Here is a 22,112-nt window from a genome sequence, read left to right as displayed (position 1 = left end):
CCGAGGTTGTCCCAGATTCAGTGCCTCAGGGGCTGTGGGAGCCAGGCCTCATTTCCTCACAAGCTTCCTCAGTTCCTTGCCACCTGGGGCCTCCCGGGGACATCTCCCAACGTGGCCCTTGCTTCATCAAAGCAAGTGAGAGGCAAGAGAGTGCCGGCAAGGTGGAAGTCACGGTCTCTTGTAAGCTAATCATGGAAGTGACACCACCTTGCGCTTCTGTATTCTATCCACTAGCAGTGAGTGGCGAGGGGATTACACGGACCGTGAGTACCAGGAGCCACTCAGAGCTGCCACCACAAGTGCTGCGGGCACATCCGCTCCTCCTCGCCTTGGGTTTTTGAGTAGGACCTCACGTTACCCACAGCGCATATTCTCACGTCCAGAGAGAGTGCTGCCCTAACCCACACCGCCAGGACCCAGAAAGGTGAGGGTGGGGAGTGTTGTGTGTGTGTGTGTGTGGGGGGGTGGTAACTACGGAATAAGAAGTTTCATTTCACTGTGACACATGATCGCTTTAGTGGAAAAGATTTACACACTCACACTTTTGTACAAGTTTAGAAAATTTCTGGATGACTGCAAAAACTGTTGGGAAAATGATCTCTGAGAAGAGGGATTGGGGATGCAGGGAGGGGTCCCTTGTGAGCCCCACTTCATACCCTGCTCACTGCTTGATCATTTCTTAATTTACCCTGCACACACATTGATTGTAATAAAAACAGTTAAAGTTAGTAAAAGGAAATTTAAGAACAGCATAACTACTGAATTCAGAAAGATTTCTAAATAACCCCACAGCATGGGCTAAAAAGGGGACCTAGGTAATTATAAATCTTTATAATCTGCAAGTGAGGCATAAATGACACAAAATGACACGGAAATACCTCAATTTTTGGGGGGTTGATTGTCCAGGTGGCGGATTTTCCGGGCCAGGTGGCTTTTCAGGTGGAGGAATCTAAAAAGTGCTTTCAGTGAGATTAGGTACCTAGCACAGAATGTTCGGGAGAGCGAGAAGGAATCGGGGGATCTCCAGCCTCTCCCGGCGGGAGCCCCCAAGCCTGCCCTCTTCTCTCTTCTGTATTAACTGTCTCTCCACACGCTCCCACCCTCCGCCTGCAAACCCTCTCAGATCGCCTCCTTTAAAGTCGCCTTCCCTCAGAAATGCTGGTAATATCAAGACAAAACAGCATCAGAGGTTATGTATTATGACCATACGTGTGCTAAGAGCAAAACAACACAAACCTTATTCCAGACATAGAAAGAAGATGGAAGAAACACTATAAGCGTGTGGACAATGTTTGTCTTCCAGAGAGGGTGACTAGGTAAATGTCATTTTTCTAATTTTATGTGATTTCTACAATTCTTTTGTTTTTAGTTGTGAGGTATGGCATAGCAGAGTCCCTGGACTAGCAAAAACAGAGCACCTGAGAGCTTGTTAAAAATATAGTGTCTCAGGGCCAGCCACAGTGGCCTAGTGGTTAAGTTTGGTGTGCTCCGCTTCGGTGGCCTGGGTCGGTCGCAGGCGCAGACCTACACCACTCCTCTGTCAATGGCCATACTGTGGCAGCGGCTTACATACAAAATAGAGAAAGATTGGCAGCAGGTGTTAGCTCAGGGTGAACCTTCCTCAGCAAAAAAAAAAAAAAACAAAAAAAAAAAAAAGAAAGAAAGAAATATTGTGTCCCAAACTTACTAAACGAGAATCTGTATTTTAACCAGATCCTCGCATGATTCATATACACTTTCTAGTTTAATAAGCTCTGTCTACAACAATTGTTCTCAAACCCGGCCACGCATTGGAATCACCTACAGAACTTTAAAAATACTGATGCCTGGGTCCCAACCTCAGAAATCTTGATATATTTGGCTGGGGTGAAGTCTGAGTGTGGGGTTTTTTTTAATCTTAGGTGATTCTACAACTCTGAGACCCATTACCCTAACACAGTGGTTCTCAACGTGTGGGCCCAGCGCTACCTGAAATGCAAATGCTCAGGCCTCAGTGCAGACCTACTGAATCAGAAACTCTGGAGATGGGGTCTGGCAATTGATTTGAATTAGGCCTCCAAGCGATTCTGATGCACTAAGTAAGGTGCAGAACCTGATAAGGTAGGTCTAGGGTGGACCCCAAGAATTTACTTCTTATCTTTCCAGGTGCTGCTGGGGCAGGTCTGAGAATCACACTCAGAGAATCACTAGCCTAAAACCTCTGATCTACAGCTTGGCTAGAGCCATACAGCTGGTGAGAGCAGAGCCAAGCCTCCAACCTACTGTTTCTTCTCTTCAACCACAAACTACCCATCTACTGTTTCTTCTTAGGTCTGAGGTCTATATGGCCCTCTTTCCCTTCACCTTCACCAAATATGCAGGCGTTAAGAAAAAATACAGATTAGTACCTCATATTCACAATGTGTCTCTTTGCTGCTCTCCAGAAGCTACTCACACTAGCTGCCCACGAGAAGCCCCGTACTTCTAATGCACCTGCCCGGGTGTCAGCCCACACTTCGCAAGGAGTCCCTGCCCTGCTCCTCTCTGAGTTCACTTGTGGCCTCGCCCATGAAACCTGCCCTCCCGGCCTGAGGTCAGTGAACTCCTCCAGGGCGCAAAATGACCAGGTCTCTGGGGCCAGCGCCTTCAGGGGCGGGTGCCCATTAGCCTCCGATCTAGCCGAGGGTCGCTTTCGGTTCTAACCTGCTGCCGCCGGTCCTTTTCCCCTCCCCGCGCAGAGGTCTACAGGCACGAGAAGAAAGGGGAGACCAGGGGCTCAGGAAGGGGAGGATGGAGACGGTAAAGCGCCACTCCCAGCTGGAGGGTGGGGACAGTGACTGTCCCCACCTTAGGTCCCTGCCACCTCGGTCCTGAGTCTTGCTCCCTCCTGCATCGAGTTCTGGAAACCCCGAGGACGAACAAGAATCTGCAAACCAGCTCCTAACCAGTTCCACTCCTTTCCCCCGCGAGGCACCGCTCCGGTCCCCGGAACGGGGCGAGTGGAGGTGGGGACTGTTCTGGGCTTCGCCGGGGTGGAGGACGCTGGGCCGTGGCGGGGGAAGGGGCCAACTATCCCTCCGGGATTAAGGCCCTCGCAGCCTAGGTTGGTGCCGGAAGCCCGCGCATGTGGCCCGGGAAAGGGGGTGCTCGTGCGTCCCTGCAAAGCGCCGCTCCCCGCGGGACATTTTAAAGTCCTGGGTCGGCACACGGAGGGGCATCCTCTGTATGACTTCAACAAGCGACCTGCAGAGTCTGCGCCACCGATCGCCCTCCAGCTGCTTCTGGTTTCGCCTGTGCGTTCGTCTCTCGCTCTCCTTATATCGCTTTCAACCGCAGCAGCAGGATCGGCGTGTCCCTGGTGGCGCAGCGCACTCCCCAGCGCTTCCTGCGCTCGGTTCGGTGGCGCAGCGCGGAGAGACTGTCTTTGGTCGTAGGACCAAGTAAGGCACGGATCGGAGGTGGGCTCGCCCGGGTCGGGGAGGGGTGCTCCGTGCGGGCTGCCCCTCGGCGCACCTGCCCCCAGGGTGGAGCGGGGCGGGGCGCACCAGCGCGCAGGTCGCAGGCCCGGACGCTGGAGGGGGCTGTGGCTCTCCCACTGTCCCCGCGGCTCAGGCTGCGCGGTGCCCAGGCTCCCCCCGCCGAGGGGCCGGCCCAGGCCCGGGGAGGGGCACGACTGCCTTCACTTCCCGCTCGCCGGCCTCGGAGGCGGCCGGTCCGGCGCGGGCGCAGGGCTGCGGGCGCTCTGCTGGGGCGCGGGGCGTGGACGCGGCCACCGCCCGATTTGCGCCGCTCCTCCCCGTGCGAGTAGCGCTCGGCCCGGCGTCCAGGCGGCCATGGCGACCCTGAGCCCGCTCCCCACCCACCCCGCCTGCTCCGCCCTCCCCTCCGCCCAGCGCCACCTTTGATGGCTCGGACCTCGGCCGGCCGCCGCCAGCCCCGCTCGCGCGTCCGCGCCGCCGCCGCCGCCGCCGCCCACGGGTATTAATAGCCGAGAGCCCGCGCCGCACGCGCAGCCCGGAGCCGCCGCACCCTCGGCTGCCGGGGGCTCGGAGCTGCTGAGCCCGGAGGCCGGGAGTGGGAGCCGGAGCCGCCGGCGCCGTGGAGGTAGGAGGCGCGCGGCGAACAATGACTGCGGCGGGGCGGGCGGGCGGCAACTTGTGCGAGTCCGGGCTCCCCGAGCCGACCCACCGGGGGCGCCGGTGGAGGTGGGTGCGTGGCCCTCGGGGTCCTGCCCGGAGGAGACGGGCGGGATCGGGCTTCCCTTACTAAGGCGGGAGAGGCGCCGGCCGGGCCCGGGGCAGTCCCGGCAACAATAGGAGCTCGGGGGCCTCCGGGCTCCGCGCCACCCTTTGCACCCTCCTCACCTCGGCGGACTCAGGCTGCGGGCTCCGCGCGCGTCCCCTCCCGCCTCCCCCACCCCGCGGCGCCCTTCCCCCCGCTTCCTCCCGTCCCACCCAGCACGGTGACAGCGCTGGACGCCGCTTCCGGACCTCTGGCCGCAATCTCGGCCCCTGAGGCCGATCGCCGGCCCGGGAGGTGGCCGCTGGCAGGGGTGCCACCGCGCTGCCGGGTGCCCGCGGGTCGCCCAAGCGCGGCTTGAGGACCTTGGTGCGTGACAAAGAGGAACACACCCTCTGCCCAAGTTAGATTTTGTCTCTCTTTACCGCCAGCCTTTATGGAGAGCAAAGTTTTTTAATTTTCTTCTTTCTTTTCTTTCTTTTTTTTTTTTCAGCGAAGGACACATTTTTGTGGTTAGCCTTTCAAAACAGCAACTTCTGATTGTGGTTTTACGATTTAAGTTCCGGAAACTTTAGCTGTGTGATTCGGCCAGACCCTTGAGTGTGTGTGTATATGTTTTATTTGAGGGGGAAAAAAATGAGTTCCCCGTAATGAGTCTGGATTTCGTTTATAGCACTTGGAACCCAGCGGCTGTCGCGATCTGTACAGGGTCCCCTAGAAAGGAGGGAGGTGAGGCTCACAAAGAAACGAGGATCCTGGTATCAGATCAGCCCCTTGAGATGTGGAGAGATTGCCTCTCATCTGGAACAGTTTAGCGGTCTCAGCCTGTCTCCCCGAGCCTTGTCGGTACCATGGTGGCCTCTGGCTGTTTCGTTTTATTATTGTTGTTAATGCCTTTCTTGTTAGTTTCCCGGGTTTAACTTGCTGAGCCAGGCCCTCCTCTGTGCCCCGGTTTCCCCTGAGCCATGGCGTTTGTGGACCCCCATCTCCCCACCCAGCAGGCAGTGTCTCTGGAGCACACCCCGGCCAAGCATTGGGTTATGTTTAACGTGCTTTGCACGTGGTGACTTGCCAAGCCCATGTCAGAACATCCGCTAGCATTGTCTTTTCTTATTCAGTCTAAACTGGAGAGGAGGAAGAAAGGCCTTTTTGCTCCTGAGAGCTTTGGGGGAGTTGCCTTAAAATTTGTCCTCCTTGTTGGGATCAAGGGGGCCCTTCTGAAGTCTGTCTTTGGCTTTCTTCCCTCATTCTGCAGCCTTCCTGCTGGGGGTTTACCCTCAGCCTTTCCGAAGGGTTGGTCTTCTGGGTATGACAGTTTCTGACAAGGCACTTCGTGTATGGGTTCGGCATCCACGTGGCTCACTTTATATTCCTGCAGCATCGATCTGCAGCAAGGCACCAATATTGGAGTTACTCCAACCACAGTGAGAGGGTTGTGTTTTTAGAATGTCTGGCTAATAGATCTGCTTCTGGGTAAAATAAATAGACATTATTGGCCAGCAGCTGGCCTACTGGGCGAAGTGTTGGTGGAGATAGTGAGTTGATGCCTTCCCAGCCCAGTGCTTCCCAGAATCTCTTGTTTCTTTTATGTGGATGGGAAACGTGAAATGCTTGGTGATGACGTAGCCGTGCCCCATAGGGTCACAGAGTCTGTCCGCGCCCTCTGTGACTTGGGGTGCGGTTTTTCATTTAAGGAATTCTGTCCCTGCGGGAATCCTGGAATTAGGTTTATAATGCCTCTTTTCACATCGATAGTCTCTCCCTGGATTATACAGGGATTTAATTCCTTGGGTCATAATAGAATACTAATGCTACTTTGTAGCCAAGTTTACCAAAAGGAGATTTAAAAATCTATCCTAGACAATTTTCTTCTGTTTATGGCAGTTATTTCATAATTATCGAGACTACCAGGAACCTGGGTGAATGTTTTTGTTTTGTTTTTCATTAAAGAAACTGTCCAAGCAAACAGCTTTAAAAATATCATAATTAAATACGTATTGAAAGGGTTAGTTTTTTTAAAAAATGTGGAATTCATCTTCTGATATTCATTGAGCATAGAAGAGTTTAATTCATTTTGAAAATGATAAATATTTATGAGGAGAGTGCTTGTGAGAAACATCAAAAAAGAAAACCTTTTTCCATCCCAGAGAAGGTTAGAGAACACTGGAGACAAGACAAGAGCCTAGTTTTGAAGGCTGAGCACTGTTTAGGAAAGAGGCATGGTGACTTTCCCAGAGGCTGAGGGAGTTTCATGGGTTTGTATGTACTTGGCGAATGCTCTGATAGCATGGTGAATAGGGCATTTCGAACAAACCCCTTGTAACTGGCCTTGCTTATTGCAGAGAACTGCCTACTATTGTTGAGAAATGCTCTTTCCCCTCTAACTGAAGATGCTACAGATAAGAGAGGGTTCATATAATCCCAAAATACAGTTGCTTGAGTCCTTTCTTTGGGCTCACAGGTATTCCAGCTGTTGGTTACCATGGCCTGGGAGGGGAGAGGGTGGACTTTTCAGTTCCTGTGGCTGCATGTGGCTGTGTCTCTCCTGTTGTTTGGTGCTTCTGATTGAAGGGAGGGCTCTCCCAGCCTGGCTATTGAATGGGAAGTGGTGGATCAACTTCTTTTTCTTGCTTTTTAATGGTTAGAGTTTCTGCCGCGCCCTCTGTTTCCGCCAGGTTGCTGCGTTAACCACTTCCACATGTCCAGGAAGATCAGAGCCCAACGGTTTCCATTAAAATTACTTGAAATACTGATTTCACCAGTCTTTTTATGCCAAATACAGCCTTTGTTTTTAATCAAGAAGCCCCCAGAAAATGTTTATTTTAAAGTGGATGGGGCCAGCCTGGTGGCGAAGCGGTTAAGTGGGCGCGCTCTGCTGCAGCGGCCCGGGGTTCAGATCCCGGGTGCGCAACAATGCACCTCTTATCAAGCCATGCTGTGGCGGCGTCCCATATAAAGCAGAGGAAGATGGGCAGGAATGTTAGCCCAGGGCCAGTCTTCCTCAGCAAAAAGAGGAGGATTGGCAACAGACGTTAGGTCAGGGCTAATCTTCCTCACAAAAAATAAAATAAAATAAAAAATAAAGTGGAGACACTGGCTTTCTATAGGCTGCCCTTGCCCTGGTTTAAGTCAGTTAAAAATGTTTTGCCAAGTGGATACTTTGAGTAAAAGTGGGCAATAGATACATCATTGAATATGGTGCTCTAAGCTTTTGATACTTGTATAATAAGCCAGGGACTGTCAAATACAATGTGACTAAAACTGAGTACGTGCTCAGTGCTGCCTATGAACTCAACTCAGAACATGGAAATTATAGACAAACTGCAAGATTGGCAGGTAAATTAATGTAGGAATTCATCATTTACACCAAATTAATGTCATATGTAAAACTGTCATATTTGTGTACATTTTCAAACAAAAGAGCCACAGTCCAAACTAGATTGCCTTTAACTCTCTATTATGATCATATTCCTGACCACAAGAGTAACTTCATTTTTCATGCAGACTTTTGGCTTTCTGTAAGGACATCTTATAAGAGAAGACTTATAAATCCAGTATTATGATGACTTTCATTTTTTGTTCTCATCCAGTTAATTCAGGATCTAGTATAGTGCCTGGCACATGGCAAACCCTTGGCGAATACTTGTTAAGTGAATAAATAAAACTAGTTTTTAATGTCCTTTCAAATTAGCCTTTAAGGCTTTTAAGGGAGATTTGATATTAGACTGATATATTGCTATTCTGGGAATCTAAAAATTTGATATTTGGTTTTGTTTCCATTTTGTTCTAATTGAACAGTTTCAATTTTAAACTTTGAAGCTGGGTAATATTGTAAAAAGATATAGACTCATTAAAAAAATCAGACAATAAAAGCATGAAGAAGAAAGTAAAACTTACCTGAGAAACTAGCTTCTGGGATAATTTTCTTTCTTCTTGAGATTTATCTTTTAGAATTTCCATCAGTGAGCATCTGTTGGTGGTAACCTCAGTTTTTGTGTGCCTTTAAATATTTTTGTTCCAGAATGATAGATTACCTGGGTGTGAAATTCTGGATTGTTGCTCCTGTATTAATCAACTATCTTCTAGTTCCATTGCTGTTGCTGTGATGTGGGCAGTCAGGCTAGTTTTTATTTGTAAATAGTCTGTCTTTTCTCTCTGGCTGCTTTTAAGATCCTTTGGAGTTCTACAGTTTCCCCGTGTCTAGCTGTAATTTCTTTTCTCCTTTACTTTTTTTTTGTGTGTGTGAGGAAGATCAGCCCTGAGCTAACATCCGATGCCAATCCTCCTCTTTTTGCTGAGGAAGACTGGCCCTGGGCTAACATCTGTGCTCATCTTCCTCTACTTTATGTGGGACACCGCCACAGCATGGGTTGACAAGCAGTGTGTCAGTGCGCGCCTGGGATCCAAACTGGCGAACCCAGGCAGCGGAGCACGCGCACTTAACCCCTATGCCACTGGGCGGGCCCCTCTTGTCTCCTTTATTTTTATTTCTCTCTCTTTTCTTCCTTCCACTCCCTTCCCTTCCTCCTTCCCATCCTCTTATCCGTTTATTCCTTTCTGTTGCTCAGTAGTATTTCAAGGTCTGGATGTGCTATGATTTGTTTATCCAATCACCTTTGGCCACTCTGGATGTTTCCAGTTTGGGCTTTCATGAACAAAGATGCTGTGAACACTTGTGAACAAGTCTTTGTGTGGAGACGTCTTCATTTTTATTGCTAGGTCTCATAATAAGTGTGTGCTTAACTTTATACGAAGCTGCCTTCTGTTTTCCAGAGTGTTGTTCTATTTTACATTCCCACCAGCGATGTATGAGCATTCCAGTTACTGTAATCCTCACTAACACTTGAAATCATCAATCTTTTTCAGTTTAGCCATTCTGGTGGGTGTGTAGTGGTATTTCATTGTGGTTTAATTTTATCTTTCCCTGATGACTAATGATATCTTTTCATGTGCTTCTTGGCCGTTTGTATACTTTCTTTTGTGACGTGTCTATTAAATCTTTTGTCTTTTTAATTGTTTTTTGTCTGATTGTTTTATATGGCTTTTGGGTATAATTGACATACAATAAATTGCACATACTTAATGTCATCTTGTTTTATAGTTGTAGGAGTTCTGTGTATAGTCTAGATACAAGTTCTTTGTTAGATCTATGTACTGTGAATATTTTCACCCAGTCTATTTTTTAACCTTTTCATTTTTTAATCGTATCTTTTGAAGAGCAAAAGTTATTAGGAAAACATTGTACATGATCTGATTATTGAACTTATTAAAGGTCAGGGAATTTATCCAGCTTTGGGAAAATGACATATTTTTGTACGTCAGGCATTCACTAGTATTGCTGTGTTCAAGAGCTCAGACTCCATTTACTTGAGGGTGATGGAGAAGTTTTGTTCTTTGCTAACTAAAACTGAGTTGAAAAAACATACAAAAGAAAAAAATTTTGTTTATTTTGAAAATTTGGGGAAATAATCATTTAAGATTATGATCAAATAAATAGATTTTTAAAATTCAAAATTGAGTCAAGTTTGTTCTTTAGCACACAGAAAGACTATGGGACAGAAATATTTCTGAAAGCAATAAAAAAAATGGGGCTGTGGGTAAAAGCAAGATGTAACATTCTGAAAAGAGGTCACGGTGGCATATGGAGGTGGTTGTAAAAGGACTGTAGGGCCTCTATTTTGCAGGAATTATATCTTGTTATCTGTGTATTCTCATTTTCTGAACCAGATAATAAGCATTGTCAGGTCAGAAAGTATGTTTTCCTAATTTTTGTTTCTCCTGCCCATAGAAGGTAAATAAATATCAGTTGATTTGAATTAAAATTTGTGCAATGAAAATCCTATGACATTTGAGAATATGGAAGTTAGAGGATGGTGTCAGAGGTAACAAGAGTTGGGAGTACAGGCATAGAAATCAGATGGATCTGCCCTTCTGCATCATCCATCTCTGTGATGTTGGGTAAGTTATTGGTACCCTTTCCTTAAACCCTCCAGGGAACCTTTCAGAGTGCATTTGTCTGCAAGTGGTAGAATGTCTGACTAATAGCAACTTAAGCCATCAAACATTTAGTTGCCTCAAGTAATAAGAAGAAGGGGTTCCCAGTTGGGTGTCTCAGCTCAGAGTATCCTGAAGGACCCAGATTCTTTCTGTCTTTCCACCCTGCCATCCCCAGCATGTTGCTTTTTGTACTCGAGCTTGTTGCCTCGTGGTTAATTAGACTGCTGCAGCCTACTTAGCTATGATTGCTAATGGCTGCTGCAGCTCCATGCTTCATACTCGCACACATTTGGTGTTGTCAGGTCAGTCACTGCACAGCCTTCTTCAAGCTCCTCTCAGTCATTAAGTAAAATCCTTCCCAGAAGCCTCCAGCATCAGGGAGGTCTTTGAAGGCAGTTCTGTGCTCTTAAATGTGTCTGTGCTCTTAAAAAGAGACCCAAAGACTAGACTGGATGTGATGCCTGGAACCACAGCAGCCATGTTGTGACTAGCCTTGGGATGAAGACAAGAGGATGATGGAGCTGAAAGATGGAACCAGAGTCCCTGTGGGCATCATTTAGTCATTGATCTTCCTGCACCTGGAGCTTAGTATACTAAATAATAGTAAATTTAGTATACTAAATAATACAGATCTAGACTTAGTGTACTAAATAATAAATTTAGTTACTTCCTAATTCTGCTTGAGTTGGAGTTTTCTGTTATTGTCATCCAAAGCATCCTGACCGATACATTAATTGGAAGACTTTATCTTTCATTTGCCATTTAACGTTACCTATGAGAAAGTAAGTTTCTACTTGTTAATTACGTCAACAGTGACTTAGTGGTCATATCGAATCACTGTGAGAGATGAACTATTTTAAAGGACTTCAGATAGCTGATAACCTGTGCAATTTTGTAACTAAGTCTACGTGAATTTTACCTCTCCTTTTGAGGTGGGCTTGCAGGACATCTGCTTGGAATTGACCATTTGGCAGTTTAGATTACAGGACATACTTGAGGGTTGGATTTCATTTCTTTAAGAAAAACTGGTGGCAGTGCCTGCCACGTCTGTCAACCTAGAATGGCATTTATCTGCACATTTAATGTTGCTTAGGAGATGTGTGAAGACATTATTCATCAGAGATGCATATCTGCCTTTATAATCCTACCAGAGCTTTTGGTTCTCGGGCATCAGATCTCATTGGGGGCCAACGTTGTTAGTCGAGTGAGCTGCTTGGAAACATGAGGATTCGGGTAAACCAGAGGTTTCCTAAATTAGACACAGATATTTGTGAATCTTTGAGGAAAAGTTAAATAATTTAATAATAACCTGAATATTAATCCAAGCAAATAAATTGAATGTAAAATATCTGGGTGAACAAATTGCAGGATATAGAGCAACAGTATTCCTATCAATTTTTATTTAATTGATATAACTTTTGAAAAGAATTCTGAGTGTTCCTCCCTATCCCTTACTATCATCATGGCCAACTGACCAGGGTAATTTGCATATTCAGTGCTGTTTTATTTTTACTTCAGTTTATATAAGGGCTTATCAAGTCAACAGATATTTAGTGAACCTTTATGTTGAGTATACTAGTTACTGTTGGTGCCACAAAAATAGGGCTCAGTTCCTGCTCTCAGAGTGTAGCATCTAGACCGATGGGAGAAGTATCTAGATAATTATAGTAGAAGGTGGAATATGACAAGAGCTTTGCAGAACGTACTAGGTAATGGTGCAAGTGTTCAGGATAGTGAGACACTGGATTCTGGTTGGAAGAAGTGGCGTTTGAGTGGAGCTTTGAATAAAGTATGTTTTTATTTGTTTATTTTAGTGTTCACTTTTGTAGTATGTTTATTGTAACAGGATTAGTAAAGTATTCACGTATAAAACAGAAACTAAAAATCTCTTGTAATCCTGCCAAAGATTATGAAAATTAAAATTTGGTTTATTTCCATTTGCCTTTTGGTTTATTTGAAATATTCCCAGTATTTTTTCCTATACATACAAACATATATTTTTTAAAAATTAGGAGAATTTGGGCCGGCCCCGTGGCTTAGCGGTTAAGTGCGCACGCTCCGCTGCTGGTGGCCCGGGTTTGGATCCCGGGCGCGCACCAACGCACCACTTCTCCAGCCATGCTGTGGCCGCGTCCCACATATAGCAACTAGAAGGATGTGCAACTATGACATACAACTATCTACTGGGGCTTTGGGGGAAATAAATAAATAAATAAATAAAAATTAAAAAAAAAAATTAGGAGAATGGTGCATGTACCTTTAGAAGCCACTTTTGCCCCTTAACATTGTCTGAGTTTTTCCATGCTAAGTTTTCTTTGGAGTGAAAGTGTTTCCTGGCCATGTAATATTCCATTGTATGGTTCTGCAGAATGTGTTTAACATCGCCCTTTATTGGTTTTTCTTTTGCTTCCAGTATTTGCTGCAGGGACCATCTGTACACAGATGTATGAAAGGAAGGTCTCTAGGCCTCTTTTCTTGCGGGGGACAAAAGCCCAGCTTGAGCCATAGGAAGCACAATAGGGAATTTCTTAGCTCTCAATAGCAACCCGGGAATGGGCAGAGGTGGATCCAGTCTCAGGAATAGAGACCTGGATCCAAAGAGTCAAGCCCCTGTGGGATTTTCCTCACAGGGTCCAGTCTCTGCTTTTGTGCTGGGCATCAGCTTCATTTTTCCGGTTATCCTCTCTGCTGGCATTTTGAGTGGGACACTTTGGTGGTGAGGGGGGAGGAGGGAAGTAGGGGGCTCTCCTGCACATTGTAGGAAGTATTGCATCCATGGCTCCTGCCTTAAAATCCAAGCTTTCCCCCAGTTATCCTGGCAATTCATCGCACCTTGGTGCATTTTCAGTTCCCCTGGAGAAGCGTTCATACTGCTCCTGCTCTGTTGGAGAATCACCTGTTGGAGTTTGAACCCCCATCCCCAGCCCCCAGGGAAGGACCCCTGTTTAGGCCAGATGAGGGACCACTCTTGTGATGCTGCGTGGGGGTGGGGGGAGAGGGGGAGTGTACAAGGCTGGGGGGATGACGAGATTGTGCCCAGACAACAGTAGCCTTTCCAAATGGATAGGATTGATAGGCAGAAATAAGGGGGAAAAAACCTTCCTGGTGGGGGACCAGCAGGGAAAGTAAAGGCAGAAGCATGAAGGACAGGCCTCTGTCCCACCACCTCCCGGGGCTGTGTGCGAGCTCAGCAAGTTCATGATCACAGAAACATTGATGTCTGTGTTCCAAGAGCAGCGCTCCTAACCTAGCGATCCCTCGTGAGGGGTGTCATAAGTAATTTGTCCTTGTTCTATGTTATCCCCATGACAACATTCCTCTCGCTGGCGCTGAGGAACGCTTGCCCAAGTGAGAGGACGGGGTGGCACTGGAGCTGGCTCAGTGTGAGTTTGTAGTTTATAGCGCAGCTGGCCTGCGCGGAGCCCACCAGGTGCGCTGGCGTGGGGAGGTGGGCATACTGCTCTGTTTTCTTTGAACTTGGGCAGACTCTTGACCTGCCCCCTTTTCTCTGTGGTTGGTCAGAAGCCTTAGCAAGTGAAGGTCTTAGTTCCTCACAGCCCTAATCAATCCCCAGCAAACCACGTGTGACACGTCCAAGTCGTGCCCATTTTTCAAATTCCCAATTAAAACGTGTCTATTTCTGGAGCCCATTGGCACTCCTTTTGCGATAATACGCGGAAGCCCTCGGAGAGCTCCTCAGCAGTGCTGAGGAAATAGGGCGGCGAGGCCGACAGCACAGCGGATTTCATCCTTCTGGGATATCATACTTCTGGGATCTTGCGTGGTTAGTTACCCCCAATGTGTGCATTGTGCCTTGCTCACCAGAGTTAGTTCCTGGAGGTCCAGGGCCGTGTCACAAACTACTGTTATATCTTTTAGGTACTTAAAAAAGAGCCTTTCTTAGATGGATTAATGAAAGTCTTAGCGTAGGATCGTAGGCAGCTGGAAAATCACAACTCATTAATTTCTCAATGTCTTCACAAGTCAAAAAGCATGAAACTGGTCTTACTTTTGACAGAGATCCATTGAGCACCTCTCATAAGGCGAGCACGATTCTTGACATTCACATTAGTGAACTAAACAGACAAAAAAATCCTTGTCCTCAAGGGGACTACATATATATTTTTTGGTCCAGATTGAGACATTTTTGATACTAAAAGGAGGTGCCAACTGCATGGGGTGCCAGAACAAGAGGTGTCTAAGTGGATGGTCCCCTAGTGCTCATAGAGTGCCCCAAAATGGAGGAGCTGATTTTTCCCGGAAGCCTTCACACAGATGCCTTTGGGACAGCCTGGGGGCAGATACAGCTAATCTCCTGTGACTTCAGGGATCAACCCACCATTCACTCACTCAGCAAATACTTATTGAGAACCTTTGCAGTAATATCTACATTCTCCTGAAAGATCTTTTGCTCCCAGGCAAGATTGTTTATGGGACACATAGCAGGAGATTTGTCTGCAGCTGTAGGGGAAAATCACAAATGGTAGTTGTTTGAAAGAAAGTGGACTCCTGAGATACAAGTCACGGATTTTAAATAACTTACTTGTGAAAGTCCTTGTGATCAGCATTTTTTCTAAGATTTGGAAATCAACAGATGTCTAGGCCCTGAAGGTGATTTAACAAAGGCATATGTTTCTTCTTAAGGGAGAAAGGAATTGAAATTGCTTCAGAAGGAAAGTGTATGTATATTTGTTTTTTAAAAAATTAATATAGAGTAAAGTTACATTTTTTTTGCTGTGCAGTTTGCTACACATGCACCAATTTGTGTGACTAACACTACAATCAAGATATGGAGCATTTCAATCAGCTCAAAAAATTCCCAAATGTTGTCCCTTTGTGTCATCCTCTCTTCTCCCCTCCTCCACCCCTGTTAACCACTGATCTTTGCTCTGTCACTATTGTTTGGTCCTTTCCAGAATGTCATAGAAGTGGAATCACAGAGTATGTAACCTTTTGAGACTGGCTTCTTTCACTCAGCATAACGTCTTTGAGGTTCTTCTAAGTTGTTGTGAGCGTCAATAGTTCTCTCTCTTCCATTGCTGAGTTGTAGTCCATCATGTGGACGTACCACAGTTTGTTTCTCCATTGGCTTGTTGAAGGACATTAGAGTTGTTTCCAATTTGGGGCAGTTATGAGTAGAATGGCTATAAACGTACAGCTGCTATAAACTTTCACCTCCAGGTTCTGATGTGGACGTGGTTTTGCTATCTCATAGGCAAATACCTAGAAGTGGAATCCACAACAGCACTTGATATTGTCAATGCTTTTTATTTTAGCCATTTTAATAGGTGTGTAGTGGTTTCTCAGCATAGGTGTGTAGTGGTTTCTCAGCATGGTTATGTTTATTTTTTTAAAACAAAACACGCAGAGAAAACACCTTTATAAGGGGCTTAACCAAAGACATGACTAGATAGTTTCCTGGACTGTCTAGCAGAGGCTGTACGAGCTCTGCCAGCTGCCTGTTTTTTGAAGGGATAGATCAAAAACAACGATTGTGTATATAAAATCTGAGGCCTGGAATGTAGCAATGCCAGCAAGAAATAGGTGTAAATAAGATTCAGTTCTATAAGTGCTTATTTCAGAGACCTGATAGGGTGTATAGGTTTGATTTCAGTAATTATTTTTTTAATTCTCTATTTGAATATACAGTGATAATAATTAAAAGATAAAATTACAGAAGCAGCTGAAAGCCAGTGTAGATATGGAGAAGAGAACACGGGCTTCAGGGCGTGTATTCGTTATCTAGTGCTGCGTGACAGATTACTCCCAAATTGAGTGACTTAAAACAATAGTAAATATTTATTGTCTTCTGTAGTTTCTGTGGGTCCGGGCTTTGAGAGGGGCTTGGATGAGCAGTTTTGGCTCTGATGTTTGCAGTAAAGATGTTGGCTGGGGCTGTAGGATCTGCTTCCAAGGAATCCCACAGGCTCCTTGGACAGGATGCTGGAGTGTCTTCACAACGTGGCAGCCACCTTCTCCCAGAGTGAGTGATTTGTGAGGATGCCAAGGTAGAAACTGCCATGACTTTTATAATCTAGGCTTGGAAGTCATACAGTGTCACTTCCACAGGATTCTGGGTCACACAAGCCAGCCATGATTCAAGAAGAGGGCACTACACAAAGGCGTGGATGCCAGGAGGCAAGGATCATTGGGGGCCAAGTTGGAAACTGGCTACCATAGGACCTGAGGGACCTGTGTTCAGATCCCAGTTTGCCACTCAAAAGTTGTGTGGTCTAGAGCAAGTCATTTCATTTCTGAGTCCTCGTTTCCTCTCATTTAAAAAATGAAGATAATAATATCTACTAAATAATACCGATTAAGATGTAAATCACAGATGCTAAATCACTTGCTTGTAAAAGTCCTGGTGATCAGCATCTTTTAAGAGTTGGGATTTTGGAAATTTGGAATTTCTTTTGAGAATTGAAGATAATATATAAAAAGAGACTGTCAGGTTATACAAAGCTCATGGTAGATGTTATTTGTATTATTAAACCATGAAGCTTAGAATCTTAACTGTTCAGAACATACCAACAAAGATAAACACATTAAATAATCACATTCTTTTTGGCAAAGGTGTTGGTCACAGCTTCTTTTAGTCTCTATATATGTTTTCCAATTTTTTTCCTTTCCTGAAAAGGAAATCTAATCATTGTGAATTAGCAAAGAACAAATTTCTTGTCTAATCTTGTTCTCGGGTCTTTCTTTTTAGTAATATCCCCCAAATAGGAAATATGTTCTGTGAGCTCAGCTGTATCATGCTGGAAGGACTCTGAGAGACATCACTGATGGGTTAGGGCTATCTGGAGAGCAGGTATGAGGATCTGCTTACTGCATCTCTGCCTCTATAGAACTTTTAGAAAATGCCTACTTGTAAAAGTAATTTTAAAATACGTAAATCAGCACCCTTTGACTTGACTGGAATGGTCCAGAAAGCTTTCCTTTTTGAAGGGATCGTGATGTAGAATAATGTACCTCTGCCTGTTTAGCTGTGACTGAAAAGAAGAGTGGCTGAACTCTGGCACCTTCGGCCCATTTCCTTTCCCAGCCTCCTTTATTTCACCTTCCCCCTGACCCGCCCCCCTCCCCACACTGGTCTGTGTGCGGTTCCTGAAACCGGACAGGAGCCCTCCTCCCTCACATCCTCCCATCTCTGCACCTGCTGCTTCCTCGGCTTGGGATGCAGGGGTCGTCTACCCAGTCCCTCTCAGCTCCGGTGTCCACCCAGTCCCTGCCACCTCCTTCAGAAGCCTTTCCTGAGGCTAAGGTCTACTCCCAGGGCCTTCCACCCTCTGTGTTTGTGCCGGTGTGTTTTCTCTCTTCCTTGCTCGTTTCGTTTCTTTGAACACTAACTTTTATTGAGTGCTTCTAAGTCCCAGGCTGAGTTCTAAATGCTTTACCTGTACAGACTCATTTAATCATCTCAACCACCCTGATTTTTTTTTTTTTTGTGAGGAAGATCAGCCCTGAGCTAACATCCATGCTAATCCTCCTCTTTTTTTGCTGAGGAAGACCGGCTCTGAGCTAACATCTATTGCCAATCCTCCTCTGTTTTTTTCCCCAAAGCCCCAGTAGATAGTTGTATATCATAGTTGCACATCCTTTTAGTTGCTTTATGTGGGACGCGGCCTCAGCATGGCCGGAGAGGTGGTGTGTTGGTGCGAGCCCGGGATCCGAACCAGGGCCGCCAGCAGCGGAGCGCGAGCACTTAACTGCTAGGCGACGGGCCGGCCCTCAACCACCCTCATTTTTAATTCCCATTTTACATAAGAGGAAACTGAGGCACAGAGAGGTTAAGTGGCTTGCCAAAGGTCACACAGCTTATAATTGGCAGAGCCAGGAAAGAAGCTCAGGAAGTCTTTCCTCACTTACTGAGAGCAACTTCTACTTAAGTGTTTTACACCACTGCCTTCCCAGTGCCTGGAATACAGTAGGTACTCAATAAATATTTGTTGAAGCTTAACTCTCTTAAGAGGTAAACTTTGTCGCAAATCATTTTTTTCCATTTCTTTGTAAAATGTAGTCCCCTTGTCCTTCGGTGGGATGCTGAGGTTCTAAAGTTACTTCTCATGCTCTTCCTGGACCCTCTTGTGTCTGGGGGGTCACTTACCTCATCTTTGGTGAGTATCCTCTTGGTTTGCTTCTTAGTGTTGAACACATTTGTTTAAAATTGTATGTAAAATATATATTCACGTGCATTGAGAAAAGGGTGTTACCCATGGTTTTCTTCGGATAGGACTCATATGAGTGATTTTAATTTTTTCCTCTGAATTTTTCTTTTTTTTCTAAATTTCCCGTAATGAATTTTTATTGCTTTTATAATTAGCCAGCCATATTATTTAAATTTTAAGGTTTTTTTCTACAGATTAAGCCAAGCCTGCCCACATATGTAAACAGTCACGTGAGACGCACTTGGAGCATCGCACATCTTTCCCTGCTGTATTAGTGAAACCATCGACTAGAAGAAAAGAAGGTCATTTTCTTCTTCCTAGTGTTTCCGAGGCACATAACAAAGGAATGTAGACGCTCATGACACTTAGTGAGAGGTAGTCTTCCAGGGGAGATGATTACCGAAAAGTGTTTCATTATTCCTGGTTTGGAAGTTCAAGGTTGCCTGAGGTCTGTGGTCCAGATCAGTGGGGTGCTTTTGTTTTGGAGGTAGAATAATTCATAAACATGAACTCAGACTCTAGGTACCATATGAGAATAGTAATTCCAAGGTCATATAAATAAATTCCAGAGTCAGCGTTATCGGATCCACAGTTGGTGGTAAGGCTCAGAGCCGGTGGGCGAGAGTTGCTTCTCCCAAGCTCGTAGGTAAATTAGCAAGGACTGCAGGGGATAAGAAACCTCTTGGTGGCCTGATTCCTTTTATTTAAAAAATGGCCATGCTTTGCTGTAGGAAGGAAAATTCTGAGAATGGCAAAGGTTGTTTTGTCTTCTAGCTATGCCATGCTGTGTGGGCATCACTTGCCTGTTCATCTTGAGGAGCTACCAGGGGGGACATTGTCCACATTCTTCATTCCCCACTCGCTCCCTTCCTCCAGCATAATTCAGTGCTAGGAATGGTCCTCAGTTACTAAGACTGAAGAAACAGTAAGAAAAGTCTGTCTTCAGGGTGATGTTAGGGAAAAGCCAATGACCCCTCAAAAGCCTTCCCCTGAAATTGCTTGAAAGTCTACTGCGTGAGCTAGAAGGGCACATAGCATGTGGGAATCACCTTCTGGCCTCTCCTTGGAATTAGGATCCTGGTGTGATGCTGTGTGGACTGCCCGTTACATATTAGATATTATGAGAGACAGTGTGCTGGGCACTTCGCATATATTTTTATTTGGTCATTTATTCATTGAGGAAGTATTATCTCCATTTTACAGAAGAGGAAACCGAGACTTAGATTATTGGGTAACGTGTGCAAGGTCACACAGCTAATAAGTGAAATCAGGTTTCCTAAAGTCCACACTCTTCTTTGTGGCTCAGTTTGGGATCTTCCTTTTTTTTTTTTTTTTTTGTGAGGGAGATCAGCCCTGAGCTAACATCCATGTTAATCCTCCTCTTTTTGCTGAGGAAGACCGGCTCTGAGCTAACATATATTGCCAATCCTCCTTTTTTTTTTCTTCCCCAAAGCCCCAGTAGATAGCTGTATGTCATAGTTGCTCGTCCTTCTAGTTGCTGTATGTGGGACGCGGCCTCAGCATGGCCAGAGAAGCGGTGCGTGAGTGCGCGCCCGGGATCCGAACCCGGGCTGCCAGTAGCGGAGCACACGCACTTAACCGCTAAGCCACGGGGCCAGCCCTGGGATCTTCTAATACAGCTGTAACTGAGCACACCGAGCTAGGGCGAGGTGAGACGGATCCTGCAGTTCAGGGTCAGATCCTGTCTTTATTTAAAATTGTTTTGTTCATCGTGAATTTTTTAAAATTACTTTTGATTTTTAAAAATATTCATTAAAATGGTCTTAGTTACAGAGTGTTGTGATGCCCCCTTAAATTTAGCACCCCAGGCTGTGCCTCACTGGCCTCACCCCAGTCCCGAGTAGCGAGCAGTTCTGGAGTCAGAATGATGACAGTCTAATCAGCCACCAGGGGATTTCATCATCCTTTTCAGTATTGTAATACTATTTCTTTTTTCCTTCAAGGCATTTTGAGGGATGAATCACAGTCTTAAAGCCATATCTTGGCTTCACCTTTGAAGATGCTGCTCTGCCTCTGATAGACACAGTTGTTGGTACCGTAGGGGACTTAGAGCAGGTCAGCTTTGAGAAACTGAAGCCCAGGTCTGGTGAAAGCCTGTTAGAGTCGTGGTGGCCAGGAAGCCAGGGGGTTTGTAGCTTGCTAGTGCTCTGGGGGGAGGCAGGGATGGGAAAGAGTTTCTGTTTTATAAGTTGAAGCCACATAATAAAGGATCTGTGAAATGAGGCTCTCCCTGAATGCAGAAGCCAGTCCTCGGCAGGTAGGTGTGTAGGCCTGATGACAAAGCCCGGGCAACACAGGCTGCGGCGGGCTGGGCGGGGGCCAGCCTGGGCCAGGGGGATGGTGGGTGCATCTCTCCCGCATGTTTGCAGAGTGGCTGGGGTGGCCTGGGGGTCCCAAATAGATCACCAGCCTAGCCAAATGCATTTCACGTGGGAATTGGCTGTGTTTCACTGAGTTCTTTTTTTTAATAAAATATTTAAAAATAACTGTTTCTTTTTTATGTTTGCAAACATAAAAAACTCTATTATTTTTAATTGCAAAAATAATAGAGTCGTAGAAACTTTGAAAAGTGAAGAAAAGTAGTCTGGCAAAACACCCACCCACCCACCCACACACACACACACACACACACACACACATTGCTTTCTTCTTCATATTAGCCTTACCTAGTTTTCTTTCCTTAATTAAAAAGACTATTTTTTAGAGCAGTTTTAGGTTCACAGCAAAATGGAGTGGAAGGTGCAGAGGGTTCCCATACACTCCCGGCCCCCCCAACCTCCTCCATTATCAACAGCCGGCATTTTCCTTAATTTTTGGTTTTTTTCAACGTTTAATTTTTTCCAGATTTATAATATATTGTACATATGTTTTGTGAATTTCTCCCCCCCTTAATCTTGCTTTAGTAATCCTTAAATTAATGTGATTAAGGTCAAAGGTCTCGTGAGGTCATTTCCTGTTGACATTTCCTCAGAGGAATGCGGCCGAGGGGAGTGGTCCCCAGATGACTTGCCCTCTGGATATTTATCATGAGGAGATTTCCCAGAACGTGCTTAGGAGGACTGAAGGGCTATGAAGACTCCATGCTCCTGCCTCTTTTATCACTGGATTTTTTTCCTCAATGGCGTTTGGAGGAAGGGGTTTGGCATCTACTTTCTATTAAAAGTGTTCAGCCTTCCACATGACTTAGAAAATAGAACTGTAGCAGGAGTGTTTCCAGAACAGTCTTAAGTGTTAAAGGAAACACCTAGCTGATGGATGCTTCTGGCAGTTAATGCTCCTGTGGGGCAGGCCTGCTTGCCAGCTTGGGGGTTGCAGAGTGGTGCAGGATTTCCACGGGAGGGGGTGGGTGAGAGCTGGGAGCATGCTGCCTTCTCAGTGATGTGTGCTGGGAAAAGCACGTCTCCCTGTGTCCCTGTAGACGCTGGCTTATTTTGTTCACTTCCGTGTAACTACTGCCTAGCACAGGCCACGACCCGTTGTCAGCAGTCATTAAATCTTTCTTGAATGAAGGAGAATGAGACCCCCTTTTGGGGCTTCTTGATAAAATTGTCTTGAACCCCCCAAACCTGAGCTGACCTTCTCACCAGCTGTTTGGCCCCCATGGTCTGTAAAAGCCTTGCATTTATAGTCAGAAGTTGATGGCAAATCTAAATTTATTCATCACCCACGTCCTCAGACTCTGTTTATCTACGTTACAGTACCATTCCT

General features: G+C 45.9%; 1 protein-coding gene across 4 annotated transcripts in view; it reads left to right on the top strand.

The window, feature by feature from the left end:
- Positions 1 to 2,917: 2,917 nt before the first annotated feature.
- The window catches only part of FARP1 (FERM, ARH/RhoGEF and pleckstrin domain protein 1), a 291,100-nt gene continuing 271,905 nt past the window's right edge, over positions 2,918 to 22,112 (top strand). For 2 of the 4 annotated variants that reach the window (XM_014781832.2, XM_004423128.3), the window contains exon 1: positions 3,725 to 4,083. The gene's annotated coding sequence lies outside the window, so the exon portion shown is untranslated. Of the gene's footprint in view, positions 2,985 to 3,723; positions 4,084 to 22,112 lie in introns of those variants that run through there. The other 2 variants (XM_087435901.1, XM_087435902.1) reach the window with 2 other exon arrangements.

This window comes from Ceratotherium simum, chromosome 10 (assembly GCF_057802395.1).
Source record: "Ceratotherium simum simum isolate JZ-2026a chromosome 10, ASM5780239v1, whole genome shotgun sequence".
Lineage (NCBI taxonomy): Eukaryota > Metazoa > Chordata > Mammalia > Perissodactyla > Rhinocerotidae > Ceratotherium > Ceratotherium simum.
Note: the sequence above shows the minus strand (reverse complement) of the source record. Positions and strands in the feature narration are given on the sequence as shown.